This window comes from Lates calcarifer, linkage group LG17 (genome assembly GCF_001640805.2).
Source record: "Lates calcarifer isolate ASB-BC8 linkage group LG17, TLL_Latcal_v3, whole genome shotgun sequence".
Taxonomy (NCBI): Eukaryota; Metazoa; Chordata; class Actinopteri; family Centropomidae; genus Lates; species Lates calcarifer.
The window spans coordinates 10,354,773-10,371,390 of record NC_066849.1 but is presented as its reverse complement, the minus strand read 5'-3'; the positions used below and the strand labels follow the sequence as shown (position 1 = coordinate 10,371,390).

General features: G+C 45.2%; 1 protein-coding gene across 1 annotated transcript in view; it reads right to left on the bottom strand.

The window, feature by feature from the left end:
- Window positions 1-14,050, bottom strand: part of sema6bb (sema domain, transmembrane domain (TM), and cytoplasmic domain, (semaphorin) 6Bb) — a 120,553-nt gene extending 106,503 nt beyond the window's left edge. Inside the window, exon 1 of the mRNA XM_018667361.2 lies at window positions 13,794-14,050. The gene's annotated coding sequence lies outside the window, so the exon portion shown is untranslated. The remainder of the gene's footprint in view (window positions 1-13,793) is intronic.
- Between the last annotated feature and the right edge of the window lie 2,568 nt (window positions 14,051-16,618).

Here is a 16,618-nt window from a genome sequence, read left to right as displayed (position 1 = left end):
TCCTGCCATGAAAACTATTTCGAAAAAATTGACTTTTGCATCACCCCTGCAGTACATTCAGCTCCTTACGTCGCCTTCCTTCGCATTTCAGCTAGGAGTAAAGAAAGGTTAATTGAGTGTGTGATCAAAACCATCAACAATGTGAAGTTCCCTCTAGCTTGAGCTAAGCTAAGTCTCGCTTTCATAAGCACAGAAGCACAACACACCAGCAGAGCATGCACAAACACAGCCTCACATACTAAATCACCATCTAAATAAGATGGAAATCCATTTCTGACAGAGAATGAGATGTCAAAGGTCTGTTCGCAGCCGTCAGAATGATCTAAGACACAAATGACTCAACACGAGTGGGCATTCTGATTTTTCACACTTGTGTGCCAGTAAACACTTTGGCCGGTTGGCTCACGACTGTGGCCCACTCTTTTTCCAAGTGTATAATCAGTCACATTAATGAGAATGGTAATGTGATGCAGAAGAATTAGTCCAGGTCCTTGGGGTTGACTCTCAGGAGGCCTTTGGAAGAGAAACTGGCTGCCTTGGCCATAGACTCTGTGAGCCTTAAGGAAAAAAAAAAAAGAAAGAAAACAACCCTGCTTTGAGCTTTCCTGAGCAAGGCTACCGAGACGCCTGACAACAATAACAAAATGTCCTAGGTGTGTACACTGACTAAATAACAATATTATGCCCCTGAAACGGCTTTGACTAAATCAATATTACTCTCCTGTTAATCATGCTGATGCAAGTTGTCGTAGGGGGTTGAGGAAGAACCCTGGTACACACCTCCAAACGCATAAGTACGCAGAGTGCATTTCCACAAGCTTGGAGTTGTGTTTATGACCAAAAAACCCAAGCTATTTCTATAACTAGTCTCCCCTGTGTGCGTGTGCGTCCCCTGGCACTTAGATGAAGGAAAACTAGTTCACCAAAATACAGCGACAGCTCGGGGAAAGCTTTCTGCTTTAAAATGTATCACTACATCCACTTACACAGAGACTCCCAAGCCTTAAGTCTAACTAAATATCAACTCCTCAGTGAAAACACTAATGGTTGCTGGCTGAGCTGCTTTTACAGCCGACTGTGTGTGTGTGTGTGTGTGTGTGCAAATGCTTGTGCTAAAGCTAGCGCTTGTGTGTTTTTGTTTCCTTATCCGGTTTGATTTGCGCCTCGTTCTCTCTCCATCATGTCTCTCGATCTCTCCAGGCTCTTCATTAGTTTGTGCATGGGCACTAATGAGTGATACCTAAACCTTGCCAGAGGCTCAGCTTTACCCCCTCCACCCAGCCCAGGGTTGACTGTGGTGAGCGTCACCTCTTAGCTTCTGTTTTTGGCTTGCTGCCTGGTGTAGCCACTGATGCTAAGGTGCATTAATGAGCCACTGATCCAGCCTCTATATGTGTGTGTGTGTGCACATGCGTGTTTTGTGTATGTGCACGATGACTGACGAGTCCTCTGGCTGCCACTCCATACGCCCCTCTCCCCTCCTCCTGTACCCACTATCCAGGAATCTATTCATTTCAATCAGGTGAGTGTTCCAGCAAGAGTCCTTGATTGCTGGCAGAGAGACCTCCTCCAAAAACACACACACACACACACACACACACACACCCATGCACACCCACAAGCACGCTTTCCACTCATTTCCCTATCTGTTCTGTTTCACACTTTTACATTTGTAATCCTCGCTCATTTGTAATTTTGCTTCTGCATGTTAGCCTCAAGAGAGAGAAACTAATTTCAGGAGTGAAAAGGGATTATCAGATGCAAACGAAATCTCCCAACCTCCAGACAAAGATATTGATGTAGACTTTTCATGAGAACAAAAAAAAGCATCTCAAAGCCTGCTTCAGCCTGGATTGCAACTCTCAAGGAAGAAACAAGTCAACTGCCAACACTGGCAATTACTCCTTATCAGCACCGGAGAACCAACTTGACAATGGAAAGGAAATGCTGAGCTGATGGCCCATAAAACACAATCAGAAGTGACTGTGATGAGCATAATCAGCTTCCCCTCATTCCTTTTTGAGAATTTTGTGAAGTGACTAAAATATAAATAAGAAGTGAGGTGGCCGCGATGTCACCGTGTGTGTACGTCACATACCGCTTGTGAGGCAACCCAGCCAGCCGTTACAGCCGAGGAGTGTTATTATATTAATGAAGGCTCCTCGCAGCGGCCTGGTCTTTTCTTCTGTGGACTGACTCAGACCTGCCAAAACAAATAATCCCCCATCACATTTTCACTGGCCTCATTGTATTCATGCCAGACCCAAGCTAAAGGGACACTGTCATATTAACCCTACCACCTAACATCACACACACACGTACACAGGCAGGGGCCACACACGCATGCTTTGACACACAGAAGCCAAGCCCCCCGCTCGACTACTAAACAAGCAGAGGAAACCATGGAGACACACGCTGAAGATGAAGAGACGGAGATGAAGAGAGGAAAAGCATCTATGTTTGGAGCCAGCTGCTTATAGCCTGCAAGACAGTAAATTAACCATCTGATTAAGATTTGAAAAGCGACAAAGGAAATGAACATAATGCATCCAATTAACAGAAGAGACGGCAATAAATACAGAGCTTCCAGCAGTTGTTACCTCTGCCTTGAAAACAGCTCCAGAGAATGATGAGTTTACTTACTGTCAGAAATTTGCAGCTGCATTTGGTGGCATTCCTCTCATACAGTTATGGTCTATGTTGCTGCATTTGTCGACTTCATCTTAAATGTCAAAGCCTGGTCAAACAGAGATGAGAGGTGGCAAGAGACATAGACGAAAAGACTGACAATGTCTTTAGAGCCTTATCTTATGAAAGGGAACAGAAATACGAACTAAGGAGCAAACAGTGGAGCCCCTGAGTGTTCCCTCCATTATAGCGTGAGCCTGGAGTTGTCCTCCTATTACGGCCTAAGCCCTGCAGAGCTTCAAAGCTACTTTGTTGTGGCCGTTAATGGTGCTGATGACAGCAGAGAGGATCTCTGTGCCAGGTGAAGCAGGCCTGAGCCAAAAAAGCAGAGAAATAGAAAAAAAAATTGAAAAATTAATAAAGGCTTCCCACCAGAGAGGAGTGGCACTGTCCGGCAGGCAAGTCATAAAAACTGGGGGGGGGGGGTGATCTCACTCAGGAGTAACTGCCATCTTTAACATTTGGCAGGAACAGTGCTAACCAGTGTTTCTGTAACTAAGCACTCAGCTCGCACCCTCAGGGTAGCACAATTAAAGACACGCTCACTGAGAGTCATCAATAACGTAAAAATTGAGGAGAAAAAAAAACGCTATGTTAGGATCATGCTGGGAATGCAGGAGGCAGATCTGAAAGTTTACTCATTGGCTGCATGTTTTTATGATGATTTGAGTTATTTTGGCCGAGGCCTCTGTTTGCTTGCTGCAGCAACAACATGGCTTTTATTGCTATTTTTCTACAACAAGCATGCAAGTGGAAAAACTCAGTCAATGCTTTCTCCTTGTTACAGCAGCCTTAATGTTTCATGGTACATGACATATCTCAGGCCTACAAGAGCAGGCTCTCAGGCTTTTTTCTCTCTTGTTTATTACTTCGCTTTAGACTCTGGGATCGAGTTTCCCTGTGCTGCTGCTGCTGCTGCTGCACAGAGCCAGGGGAGAGTGTGGCTGGTTTTGAAATGAAACAGACAGAACAAGCAAGGCTATTTATAAGAAGCAAGCGGATAATTGTTGAAAAGGTTAGAGCAGCCACAGCAGGTAACAAGTGAGCTTCATGTTGATGCGCACAACAAGATGCCGCGCAAGGACGGAGTCGAAAAGAGCAGCCGATCAAAGGAGAGTAACCGATGAGGAGGTCTGTCAAAATCAATACATGGTGAGCTATAAAAACAAGCAGTTAGCTACCACACAACCAAATTAGAACCAACACTTTGGCCTTATTAAAAGGCCAATACGCAGACATCTTAAGCCCATAAGGTGCCACTGCTCCTCATACTATATTTAGAGGGGCAAGCCAATACACAACAACAGAAAAGAAGACATAATAACAGCAACAAACCAATGTTTCCATTTACCACACAGCAGACAAACCATACAGTAACGTCCTATAATTGTGATAAAATAACTGAATGCTCAAATGTCAAAGAGGGGGATTAGAGGAGTGTTTGAAATGTTGTCACATCAAACGCACACCAGCATAAACTGGAAAAAGGAAACTTCTTGAGTAGTTTTTGTGTTTATTTAGATTATATATACACACACAATTTCCCACATTGGCAGAGACACACTCACATACTCAGACAAAGACGCAAGATGCACCCAAACCAGAGCTGGGAAGAGTACAGCAAGGCTGAAGCCAAAATGAATACTAAGTGAAGCAGAAATATTGAACAGTGGAGCATTGTGGTTGTGTTAACTGAAATGTTTAAAGTAATGTCAGTTAAATGAACATATTTATGGCATACACCAGTTGTGGAAGTGAATATTTTGATTATCACTGTCCTCACTGACTCATTCGTCCATTTCCTGCTTAATTCCTCGCCATACGTATTCACCCAAACGTTCGTTCCCTCCCGAGTTTCCTTGTCCCCCCCAACATCCCCCCCTGCCCGCCTCGCTCAGCAGCTAAAGAGAAACCGAACTAGTCGATCTCAAAGGACCTGAAGGACCATGTATCATTTGACGACAGAGCCTGATAGATGCCTGACAGACTGCCAAACCCCCGGGATGTGCTACATGAGTCAAGCACAAACACTCCTCCGTCGCACAGATATGCGTTTGCACATGTATCCATCATCGCCATGTGGGAGGTGTGTGTGTGTGTGTGTGTGTGTGTGTTTGTGTGTGTCACACTGGTCTGCGCAAGAAAAGCCTTCAAAGTGTCCATCTCAGTGGCGCCATGGGATGACGGAGGTGGCCAAGCTCAGGCTCCGAGGAGGGCTGGATGATGAGGTGGGAGGATGTGTGGGATGGCAGGGTCCTGATTCGGGTGTTTAGAGCAAATCAAGCCGTTAAGAATGGGGCCATGAATGTGCACTAAAAGGATCTACAGACTAGATATCACATAGACACACACACACACACAAAAAAACACCCTTTCCTGTCTTTTGCCTTCTTCTTTTCACAGAAACGAACGTGTGAGCGAACAAACGAATGAAAGCAAATGGCGAAGCCGGGCCCGAGTTCTGAATGTCACAGTCAGTCATTGCAGCCTCCCTCTAAGTGATGCAGACAGAGAGCCATTCTGATTGCCCCACCAGTCAAGCCAAGGGGTGAAAAACATTTACATGCAAATACGAATGACCCACTAGCTACTGTGAGCACGCTAGCTATGGTACTCTGAATGCACAGCAACCACAGAAAAGCCGGCGCTGAGGACTTGCCAATCAACAGCTCTATTGTAACCACACAGAGGCTTTAGAAGAAGCTGTTATGTGTGTAGGATATCAATTATTTTTGGTTTTGTGGTTTATTGGTTTGTGACTTGCCATTGTTACCGCATCTCATATCAAGTAAAATGAATGTTAATGAATTCAGGACGGGACATAATGTACTGCATTAACAGATTTGCTGTGAAGAAGCCTAAATCCAATCTAATAATGTAACGTAACTCCTCAGTATACAGACCGTCTACCATGCTCACAGAATCCACTCATCTCTGACAGCGGCGTTAATACCATGTAATCAAGCGTCCACTTTCAATTTGAACAATTATAATCCATAACCCATCGCAACAAACATGCCTCTCTGTCATACTGAGTTGTTAGTATCAGGGGACAGATTGCTGGTGGACCGGCTGGCTCTCCAGGGGTCTTGGACAAGGGGGAGACCCTGGCTCTCCTCCTGGCTGTCACCCGCGGCTGGGATACTTGGATCAGGAACCCGCCTGCTGTCACCAGACCTGTTGCCTCCAGATGGGTCCTGGGTTCTGATTCTGCGACTCCCACCCTCAGAGAAGACACTCGGTTCTCCTCCTCCTCCTCCTCCATTCCTCATTTCATCTCCTCGTCTTCTCTCGTCATCATCGATGACAAGTACATCAAACTTGACCTTCCCTTCATCCCTTCACTGCTTATTAACAAAGCACAAATCACCATCCTTTTGTTCTTTAACCTTGACATTCAGCTTTTTAGCTCCGTGCGATGCTTTCATCTCATCTCTCACTCATTGGCTCCAGTTTCTTGGCTAAAATCCCCTCTGCGAGTGTACGCGGGGGTGTGAGTGTACGCACACATGCTTGGGAAGATGAGCAGACGCACCGCACAGCAAGACCTCTTTGATTCGGCACAGCAGAGACCCACAGCGAGGCTGTACATTAATTGGTGCTTCTGAGCCGTTAATTTAGGCGAGTACGTTCAAGGACCCACTTTCCCTCCACTTTTCGACTGCAACCGAGGCTGAACAAGCATCCTCTCAAGACTCTTCCACTATTTTCCAACTCTCCTCCCCTCTCTCAGCTCAGGGCCTTCTTTTCTGCTTCAATTGCCTCTCTACTTTTCCCAGTTACCCTATAGTTCAGCTTCGCTCCCATAAACCATCATAATGCCTATGTCCCGTCTTTGCCTCACCTGCTCCCCTCCTTCACTTCACCATCAGCGAGTGAAGGGAGACGACAGGTCACAGTCTCTGCTCAGGCCCTCCTCTCCGCCAAGCTGCCTGGCGCCCACTGCCAGCAAGCCAGAGTTTTCTTTTTGTTTTTTCAGCATGACTGACTCCCCCAGGTCACTGAACGCATTAAGCTGTTAATTACCTCAAAGCACAAAACAAGTGGTAGCTTGGCAGCAAACTGAGCAGACATTTACATTTTTTTTTCTTCTTTAAAAAAAAGAGTACAGTCACGCACAAAAAAAATAAAAATAAATTAAAACCAGAGCACCAGTAAGACGAGCAGAGACAACAGCTGAAGCTGCAGCTCCAGTAGTAAACAATTCTGTCAACAACAGGAACAGACAACGCCAACGGAGAACATTCTCATTTTATTTTTGCAGCTTCTCTGCGACCATAAAGCTACAGGATAGAACCGTTTGGGTGGGAAGTTCCCCTATGAAATGAATCAGCTATAAAATAGCAGCAGGATAATACCAGTCTACCCCACAGGGCATGGTTTTTCCAGATTCACGCTGTGCTGATGCGGGAAATGATTCAGAATGTGTGTGACCAGCATCCTCTCCGCAATGTCTCCCACCATACAGTAGTTAAACTGTGCCTTATTAGTTATCTGCTCAGCGATCACAGCAACCTGGCATGGGAAATAAAACCGAGGTGGTGCACTAACTCTGTCTGTGAATGCTGTAATAGAAATAAGTGTTGCTATTTATATCATGTCAGAGAAGAAAAATATTATAATTGCAGTATGGCTGCTGGCGCTGAATATGCTGCTCCAGGCTTTGGGCTTGTGGTGGCTTGTTACTTAGCTGTGAATGTGTGTGTCTGGGAATATACAAGCGTGCGCATGGATGTGCCAGTGTGTATTCATGTATTCCGGGGTGGTATACAGGACCGGCCTGTCCTCTACCCTTCCTGACTGTGGCCCCTCATTAGTCCTGTCTCTTGTTAACAAACTGCGGCTCTGCTGAAACCAAGACTTCATAAGAGTGTGTGTGTTTGTGAGAGAGAGAGAGAGAAAATGCAAGGGTAGGGTGGTTGGGGGGGGGGGACCTATGTGAACGCAACTTAATGACAAGTAAACAGGCCGTGAAAAACATTCAGCTCACACACACTGACTGTTCGTGTCCAGGAAGTAAACGCTAGTGTCCGTCTCTGTCATGTCTGCCCGTCTTTTCATCCTGTCTCCCACGGTATCTACTCGCAGTCTGCTGCCAGCAGGATGGAGCTTATACTAACGGAAAATGTCTCTTTCTCACTGCTGCATGAGAGAATGGAAGAAGCCCCCTGTGCGTACTGTGCGTACCTTATTCAGAAACAGGAGAGACGGACACACAGACACAGACACACACACACACACACACACACACACACAAGCACACTCCCCCTGTGGAGGTACAATAAGCCTACATGGAATGCCAGTTTTACCAACGGGAAGCATCTTTATTCAACAGCCACTTGGCCTTTGGTGATAGCAGCTGCATTCTTTGTTCCTGTCATACTGCGCCACCTCAGGCTTACACAACATGATACCGCTCCAATGTCTCCGAGACATTCTGTCACAGTTAAAGGGCATAGACAAAAAAAATTCTGAAATCGTACACTTTACAGACTCCGAGGAGAGGCTAGCCTGTGGCTGCCGATGACAGCAGCCATAAGAGGGTTTTCAAAGAGAAAATGAAAGTGTTTATTATTGACTATATCAGGCTTCCTTCTTTGAACTCGCTCATCTGTTCTGGCTGCGATGTATGTATAAGACCCATGAAGCAGACAGAGAAAATGGAGTGAAAGGAAAACATGGCTGGAAAAACAAGTGATTAAAAGATAAAAGGGAGAAAGCAGGTGATGAGGGAGCAGCAGTGTGTGATTAAATGGCAGAGGTGGTCCCGTTAGGCTATAGCCCTTATTGCATTTTAATGGAGGGGCTGGGATGATCCTTGACCCCTTGTGAGGCAGCGCTAGCGCCTTAGCGCACATCAAACCGTCAGACTCGACGAACCCCACTGGAAGGCATCTGGGCCTTGAGAATGAGGTGTGTTACTTGTGTGTGTGTGTGTGTGTGGTGTGTGTGTGTGTGTGTGTGTGTGTGTGTGTGTGTGTGTGAGGGCTCACAGGGTCACTGGCAAATGTGTTTATCCTGCTGCTATGGCAACCCCAGCAGTAGCCTTGGGCAAATAACAACAAGCAAGGACATAAGTGTGTATATGTGTGTGTGTGTGTGTGTGTGAGTCTGTGCACTAGAGAGAATTTGTTAAGAGGGGATTTAAAAAGGACGAGGTGTGTGATTTGATATAAGTCTTCAATTCATACATTTCAAAGAGCTGTCGCTGCTCTCACCCACTGCCCCCCCCCCACCCCCACCCCTCTCCCTCTCTATCACAGTGCGGCTGGCCTGCACCTCAATCATCAGGCCCTCCTTTTCACCTTCTCTTTCTCCCCAGCTTCACATGCTAAGTGGGAACATTGTTACGGTCAATTTGTCCCATTCAGGGTCCCAGTGGGCAGTGTCCCTGCCCCTGACAGCCTGCAGACAGAGACCACACCGCTTGAGAGGCCTTGACATCAAGGTCCGGAGGAGTGGGAGGGGGGAGAGCAGGAGAGGAAAGCGAAGGACAACAGGGGAGGAGGGGGAAACAGGTAGAAGAAAGGTAATGAGGGGAGCAGCAGTATGGAGGTAGAATGTGTGAAGGAAAACAAGCGGGGGAGAACGCCATAGAGGAAGAATGACAGGGGAAAAAAAAGGAAAAGGAGGCTGGGGTGCCAGGTTTAACACAAACCCCCAGACTCGGCAGCTCAATAGTATTTCCTACCATCCTGTCAATCACAGACTAGACTGATGTAGGTGGCGACAGCTCCACTTCCACAGAGGACACCTCTAATCCATCTGCCTGAGTTTGGCCTAAACCCAGAGAAATACAAGACAGAGTGGACAAGCTCTCGGGAGTCAGAAACACAGGTGTTCATGCACATATATATATATGCTGCAATATTGAAATGTAATTAGGGTATAATAAAAATGTTTACCCTTATGACTTATTTTTGCCAAGAAGAAACTTAAACCAAGGGGTCAGTGAAGGGTTGGTCAAAGAAAATTATTTCTCCCCCTACCTCTAGAGGTTTGTGTAGTTTTCATTGGAACGACTTCCTACCAACAAAACAGTCCAGTTGAAAACTGGTGACAAGATGTTGATTATGCAGAGTGACAGGACGGTGTTTCTGCAAAGACATGTCCTTTTTGAGATTTTTAATGTTTTTACAACTGTGAGCACCACTAACAAAATTCCATTGATCTCCATTGGACCCTGTAAATACAGGGTCAGATTTCACAAAACTCTGGCATATAAAACTAAAACAGTCTCCATGGTTTGATGGTGTTACTAGAGAGAAGTGAGAAAATATGTATTTCTAGAACTTGACTGTTACATAAAACAGTGCTAAGTGTACAGCTATTTAGTATTACACTCTCATGCTAACATGTAATATGCTGACTTTTGGTAGGTCAAGCACCAAAACCACAAGATCCTACATTTCCCATGATGCAACTCAATAGCGTTTTCATTAGGATTCCCTGTTTTTTGAAATACCCACTTCTTCACACCCCATACATTCATTTTGTGATACAGTTTAAACTCTTACGCCCAATCAGAGATAACCCTGATGACATCAACAGGGTTATTTCTTAAACTTTTGAAACCTCCTTCGAGACCAGAACATTTTTTACAGGCTTAGTATCACTACTCATGACAAATAAAATGACAGTGATATGTAAAATTCATATAGTGACCTTTTAGGTGTGGGTACAGGATAGCTTAAAACTTAGATCAACTTAGGGAGGGATAAACCCCTCTCACCCAGTCACTTAAATAATCAAATACAAGATTCCTCATAAAGTAAGTTAAAGCCCACATGTTCCACAATCTCAACCTAGAAAAAAGTATACTGAAACTTTATTTCGTTACTTTGGCTTACACTCCATCTGGAAAATTAAGCTCTGTCTGTCCAATCTGTGAATTTTATTTCCACGTTGGAGCAGCGCCCCAGGGCCCACAGGTGATGTAACCCCTCGGCAGGGTGCAGCAGAGGAGGTGGGAAAGAGGGATTAAGTCACTGTGTAAAGGCACCTGTTATTTTAGCACATAGGGCGCAACACTTGCTGCGGGGCAAGGGGGTGCGGAGCGGCTGTTGGCGTCAGAAACGAGGCACAAACAGGGCGCCCATTCAACCGAGGCTGGACAGTGCTGAATCACACTTGTATATGGCACAGACAGACTGACTCACACACATGCGCGCTCACACACACAAAGCCCATACAACACAGGAAGGCAAACAGACGCAGCGTGATGAACAACTTGCCTTGTGTTTTTCTGTGATAGACATGAGCAAACTCTCGCTCTGTCTTTCTCTTTTTTTATTTTGACCTGCACACACATACAGATACAGACACACACACACACACACACACATAGAGACAGACACACACAATTCTTCAAACTAATTAGCAATTCAGACTCCATGGTAAAGACAACGGGGATCTGTCAAGGCCATGTGTGTACAGTGGGATGTTGCAGATCTCCCCCAAATTAACTAACTTTATAATAAATCACTGGGCACTGCTAGCCAAGGATTAGCCAAGCTCCAGTGAGCAGTTTCTTAAGCTGCGAGGAGAAGCACTCGGGACGGAGAGAGCACCGCCAAAAACTGACATCAGCACTGGGACCTTGGAACGGTACAAACCCCACCACCAACCCCCGTCTGCCTGGTTTCCTGGGCACACATTTAGCCTTGTTATCTGAGTTCTCCATTGACACAAAATCCTGCTCCTATATTAGGCTTTTACTTGGAGCTATTGCTTTTTCTTCTGTTGGGGCCTCACCACTAATCACTTTTAGTGTTCGGGGACATCAGCTCTAACATCAGGTACGCCGCTCCCTCGATTGGCTTTCCTTATGTTTGGCCTTACATAATTCTCTGTGCAATCTTGCCCCCTACTGAGTCATTTCTTTTGGCAGGAGCGATGCTTCCTACAGTCTGGCTATTTACATACTGACGGAGAAAACATTTATCCCCTCTCCCCTTCCTTCTGTGGAAAGAAATTAAACTCTTTTGAGGAAGCTTATTATAAATCCCTTCAATATCATCAAAACAAAATGGGCTTTTATGAAACTATTAGTCTTGACAAAGGGCTAATATTTTTGTAGTGGTTACAGTAAAATGTGGCAGTGCAGCAGCTCCAAGGTCTGTCTCTTGATAATTTTTTTTCCCTGACCTTGTTCAGAACCCTGTGCTGCACTTGGAAAAAGTATAATGTAAAATTACATACTAAAATATGATAAGTATTTTTGGGTAGGTTTCTCTTCGAAGCTGTCTATAAATTGAAGCACCAGCAAAAGCAAGTGATGGCTCTGTTCTCAACTCTCATTAAGTGTTTTGTCCTTTGCTCCTAAACTAATGAAAACAAAATCCAGTACAATAAGAGGATCAGAGATCTTATCAGACAGGTATTTCCTGTGTTGTTGCTCATTGGTTCCCTCTGATAGCGTTTCTTCTGTAATTACTGGTGGGTGGTGATGGAGGCCCTACCAGATCATAAGACAATATCCAGTTTATGATAATCTCTCCTTTCATCTTCCTCTTGTTTTGTCTTAACTTCTTTTCCCTTTCACCACCAATTGTATCTCCCCTCTGTTACTGTGAAAAACCAAAAAAACGGTGAGACAAGAGTTTGGTGCAGTACATCGCCCCCTGATGTAGCATCTGAGCAGCAGGGAGGAAGGATCTATGTGTAACCTGCGGCGGCACCTCGGAGCCCCGGCTGTCAGGAGCGGGTGACAGCCCAGAGGAAGAGGAATTAAAGAGGCTCTTGTCCTCCAAGGCTGATTGACACAGTCAGAGCGACAGAAAGGTTAGTGGAGGTGCCGCCATTCCCTTGGCTGCGTCTGGCCTCGCGCTGGACAAGGAGGACTGTCTCACTTTCTTTAGATGTGTCTTTCTCTCTCTCTCCTTCTACTCCTCTCCCCTCTCTCTCACACACACACACATACACTAGGGCTCATTATAGGAATTCTCTGACCCTCAGGGACTTCACTTACTTCTCTGTCTCTCTTTCCAGTCCACAAACCTCGGCGCTGGACAAAAGACAGCTGAAAGGCAATTTGAATTTGAAACAGGGGGCCACAACAAAAACACGCAGCTCCCAAATGGAGGAAACTTTAGGAGACTTGGAGCCAGCTATTGAGAGTTAGCGGTCCTCGCACACAAAAAGCAAAAACAAAAAAGTGATTCTGACACCATCCGAGCAACTAGCTTGATGTACTGTAAAAGATAGCAGCTACTGCAGAGGGGGAAAGGAGGGAGAGAGGAGGGAGAAAGGGAGGGATGGCAAAGCCTGAAGGCAGGAGTAGTGGACACCAGGGGCCTGGCGGGTAGGACAGCAGAACACACACAACCGCTTGAACATACATCCACACACAACATTCACTATACAAAGAAACAACAAGCAGAAAGACAGAGAGACACACAGAGAGAGAGAGAGAGAGAGAGAGAGAGAGGCATATTTTGACCAATGCCATTGTGAAGACACACTGCCTCTGCTTTTGCAGCTCTCCAACTTGAGAATGAGGTTTTCTAATTATACTGTAAAATCATTTTAATGTGGGAAAAAGGGGGAAATCCCTTTGACACAGCGAGGAAAGTCCCAAATTTCACAATTTTAACAGTTCCTTGAGAAGAGGCTGCTCAACTAAGGTGGGTGAGTGACTGAGGTGTTATGAGGGCAGCAATGTGACTGTTCCCATAATGTAACAAATGATCCTGATCGATACATAACTGTCAGCCATTTTTAAACCCAACAATCTGAGTCGTGTCAATATCCAATCAATAGATGGATGGGTGAAGCGCCTCTTCAGGTTCCCGGACAGCTTGAAAAGCCGCTTGTTTTTGTGCGTGGCTGCAAGCTACGCAGTATGAAATTGAAAATCATACAATGAAACCTACTGTAGAGCCCAACACTGGACTGATTTCAGATCAGCCCCGGTGTTGTGAGGCTATTGGTTTAGTTGGTTTTAACCAAATCCCCCACAACTAAATTCCTTCGTCTAATCAGAGTCAATACAAAGCATCAAGGCGCGACAGAGCCTGTGCCCAGAGCGCACCAGCACCAGTACTAACACCACTACCACCACCACCCACCAGAGACCTCCACACCGGACAGCTCGGGTCACTTACCTCTGATTATCGTGGAAGGAGGGAAAGGTGCGGCCGAAACAACGACTGTGTCCCACTGGAAACAAAAAATCCGAGTGATCAGAGGAGAGGGGAGGCTCGTTAGTGCGTTACCAGATCCTGTGTAGGTCTTCGTTAAAAAAAAAAAAAAACGAAAGAAAAGAAAGAAAGAAAAAGAAAAAAAACTACTCCTCCCTGTCGCACCTGTCCCTGGCAAAAACTGATCCCGTACGCCGGCCTGACATCCCCTAAGACAACTGTCTCAGGGGGTTGTGTGTCCGTGCGTCCCTGCTAGTTTCAACACGCGCGCGCACGCGCGCACACACGGCACCACCTGTCCCCCGGTGCAAAACAGCCCACAAAGAGCTTCTATGTCGCGCAACGACACATGGCATTCCCCCCCACCCGTTAGTCTCTGCAGCAGTACTCTCCTCACAGACAGCCGTCCGAGGTACCCCCCCACCCACCCTCCCTAAGTAATCTGGAGACGCTGGAAGCTGTGAATGATGAAAAGGAGAGTGCAACAATAACCCATCCAGCACACCACCGGCACCGAACCAGCTGCAACGTTTGGAAATTACATCTGCCGCTCTCGTCGCTCGCCCAGTTGTGTTATCAATCTCCCGTCCCCACAATAGTTGGGTCTATCTTGCCGCTGCGCACGACTGCTGCTCTGTCATTGCTGCGTCTTTTCCACCTCGGGGTCTCACTGAAAGAAATGAGGGAAAAAGAGAGACTGTCCTTCTGTCTGCTTATGCGCCCCACTTCCACGCAGAGACGGGCTCAGTCAGGATCCAGCGCGGGGCAAAGTCCCATTCATCGGTTTATTAAAAATAGTTCCTGTTCCACGGGCTGCACTCGGGAGCTTTGGCGAGAGGTGGGAGGACCACGGCGTTTGTCTTCTAGCGGTAGTGTGAGCTACAGCATCTCCAGCACTGCTCCCTGCTGTCATCCACAAGAGACTCCTAAAGCCTGTTAGCGCCAAAACCTGAAGCAGAATTATGCAGCGACTGGAATGGAATTGATTAATGACTAATTGGGTTTCATTTCGAGGCGTCAAATCCCTAAAAACCTCATAAACATCAAAGTCGAGCTCCTTCGTTGCGGTACACACGTGTCGACTTAACTCAATGGGTAAAATGAAGAGTGATTGGTGACCTTTGTTAGACGCAGCCGAAGCCAAACTACATCCGGGGTGCAACACCTGTGGGTGCCTTGCTGTGTGGGTAAACTATTCCAAGGCACCTTTATATCCTCCTTAAAAGACAAGGAACAACTTTTTAGAACGGAAGGTCACGACTGAAAAGTTTCGAAACATTTTATTTGTTTGTTTATTATTTTTATCCTGTGAGTTGTGATCTCTCTTTGGCCCAATTAATGTCAATTTACAATATGTTTCTACAGTAACTGTGAAGCTGCTTTAGACTTGGCACTATAGGCTACATATTGACTGGAAAATGTATTATTATTTTTAATCTAATTACAATTCCCAAGAGTCCTATTCACTGTATAATGACATAAAATAATTCAGTGAACTTGAAAACTGTTTTTCACCAGCAGTTTCCATCCCCGAGCTTAAGGTCTTTCTGCGTTTGCATCTTCTCATTGTGCCTAAATTAACACAACAGAGGAATAATTTAGTCTCATTAAATCTCAATAAGCCTCCAGCCCATCCTAATTGTTGTTCTATACACTTTGGGGTTGGTGTTTGAAATGGATGTTAAATCAGTTGCTTTTTTTTTTTTTTTTTTTTTTTTTTTTTTTTTGGTGACAGTTCCCTGAACGTTGTTCATCCTCATATACCCACCCCCACATAAGAATCTAAATGTACTGTAGAGTATTTAATGCAAAAATTACCATATGGAAAAGCATTTACGTGCAGCAGCATCAGTGGATAATGCTGGTGCTGTGTTATAAGGGTTAAAGGAGTTAAGACCTGCTGGACCTCTCCATGAAATTGCTAGGAACCTGAGCCACTTTTAAGCTTTGATTCATGAATAATTAATTCATGAAATAATGACCTCTATAGGCCTGAAGGCTCATGTGTGGACCTCAGTCTCTTTGCCATCTTACAAGGTACTCCTAGCAGACAGCCTTTCTGATACAATCAGTGGTGCCAAATCAGATGACTCAACCTCTAATTAGGAAGAAAAAAAGGAAAAAAGCGGAGTTAGTGGAGGACTTATAAATATATATATATATATATATATATATATATATCAGCAGTAATTCTGGATGTTGGGAGCTATCTTATAAAAGAAATACCAGAAGGCTCTAAAAGGCTTTGTTTTTGCACATTGTGGCTAATGGTATACAAATTCCTGTTTTTAAGCCAGTGACATTCTGTGGAGCTTATAATATGGCCTACCATTCTCTGACATTGATATTATTGTAGGACATTGTTTTGGTTTGCTCGTTGTTTGCTGTTTTGTTTTTTTTCTTATCTGAATTTACACAGACAAAATTTGCCTGCACCGGCTCTGTAATACTTATTAACATTATTCATCCTGCTTACCTTATCATCCCACACTGCCTGTGACTTTGTAGCCTCCACAATTAAAACTTAAAAAGAAAGTTCCCTTTGTCCAGAGGAGACCTGCTGAAAGTCTTTGTACAAGCTGATTGCAGTTACAACAGAGGACACCGCTCTGACAGCAGTATCATTATTCAGGCAGAAATAGTTTCACCAACAGCAGAATAATGATGGGTTCCCCTCACTCACTTGAATTCTGTCCCTCTTTTACTCTCACAAATAAAACCATCATGCCTTGTGTGTCTATGAGAGCTTAAACCAGGGTGTTCTATCTTTTCATAACATGCAGCCGACA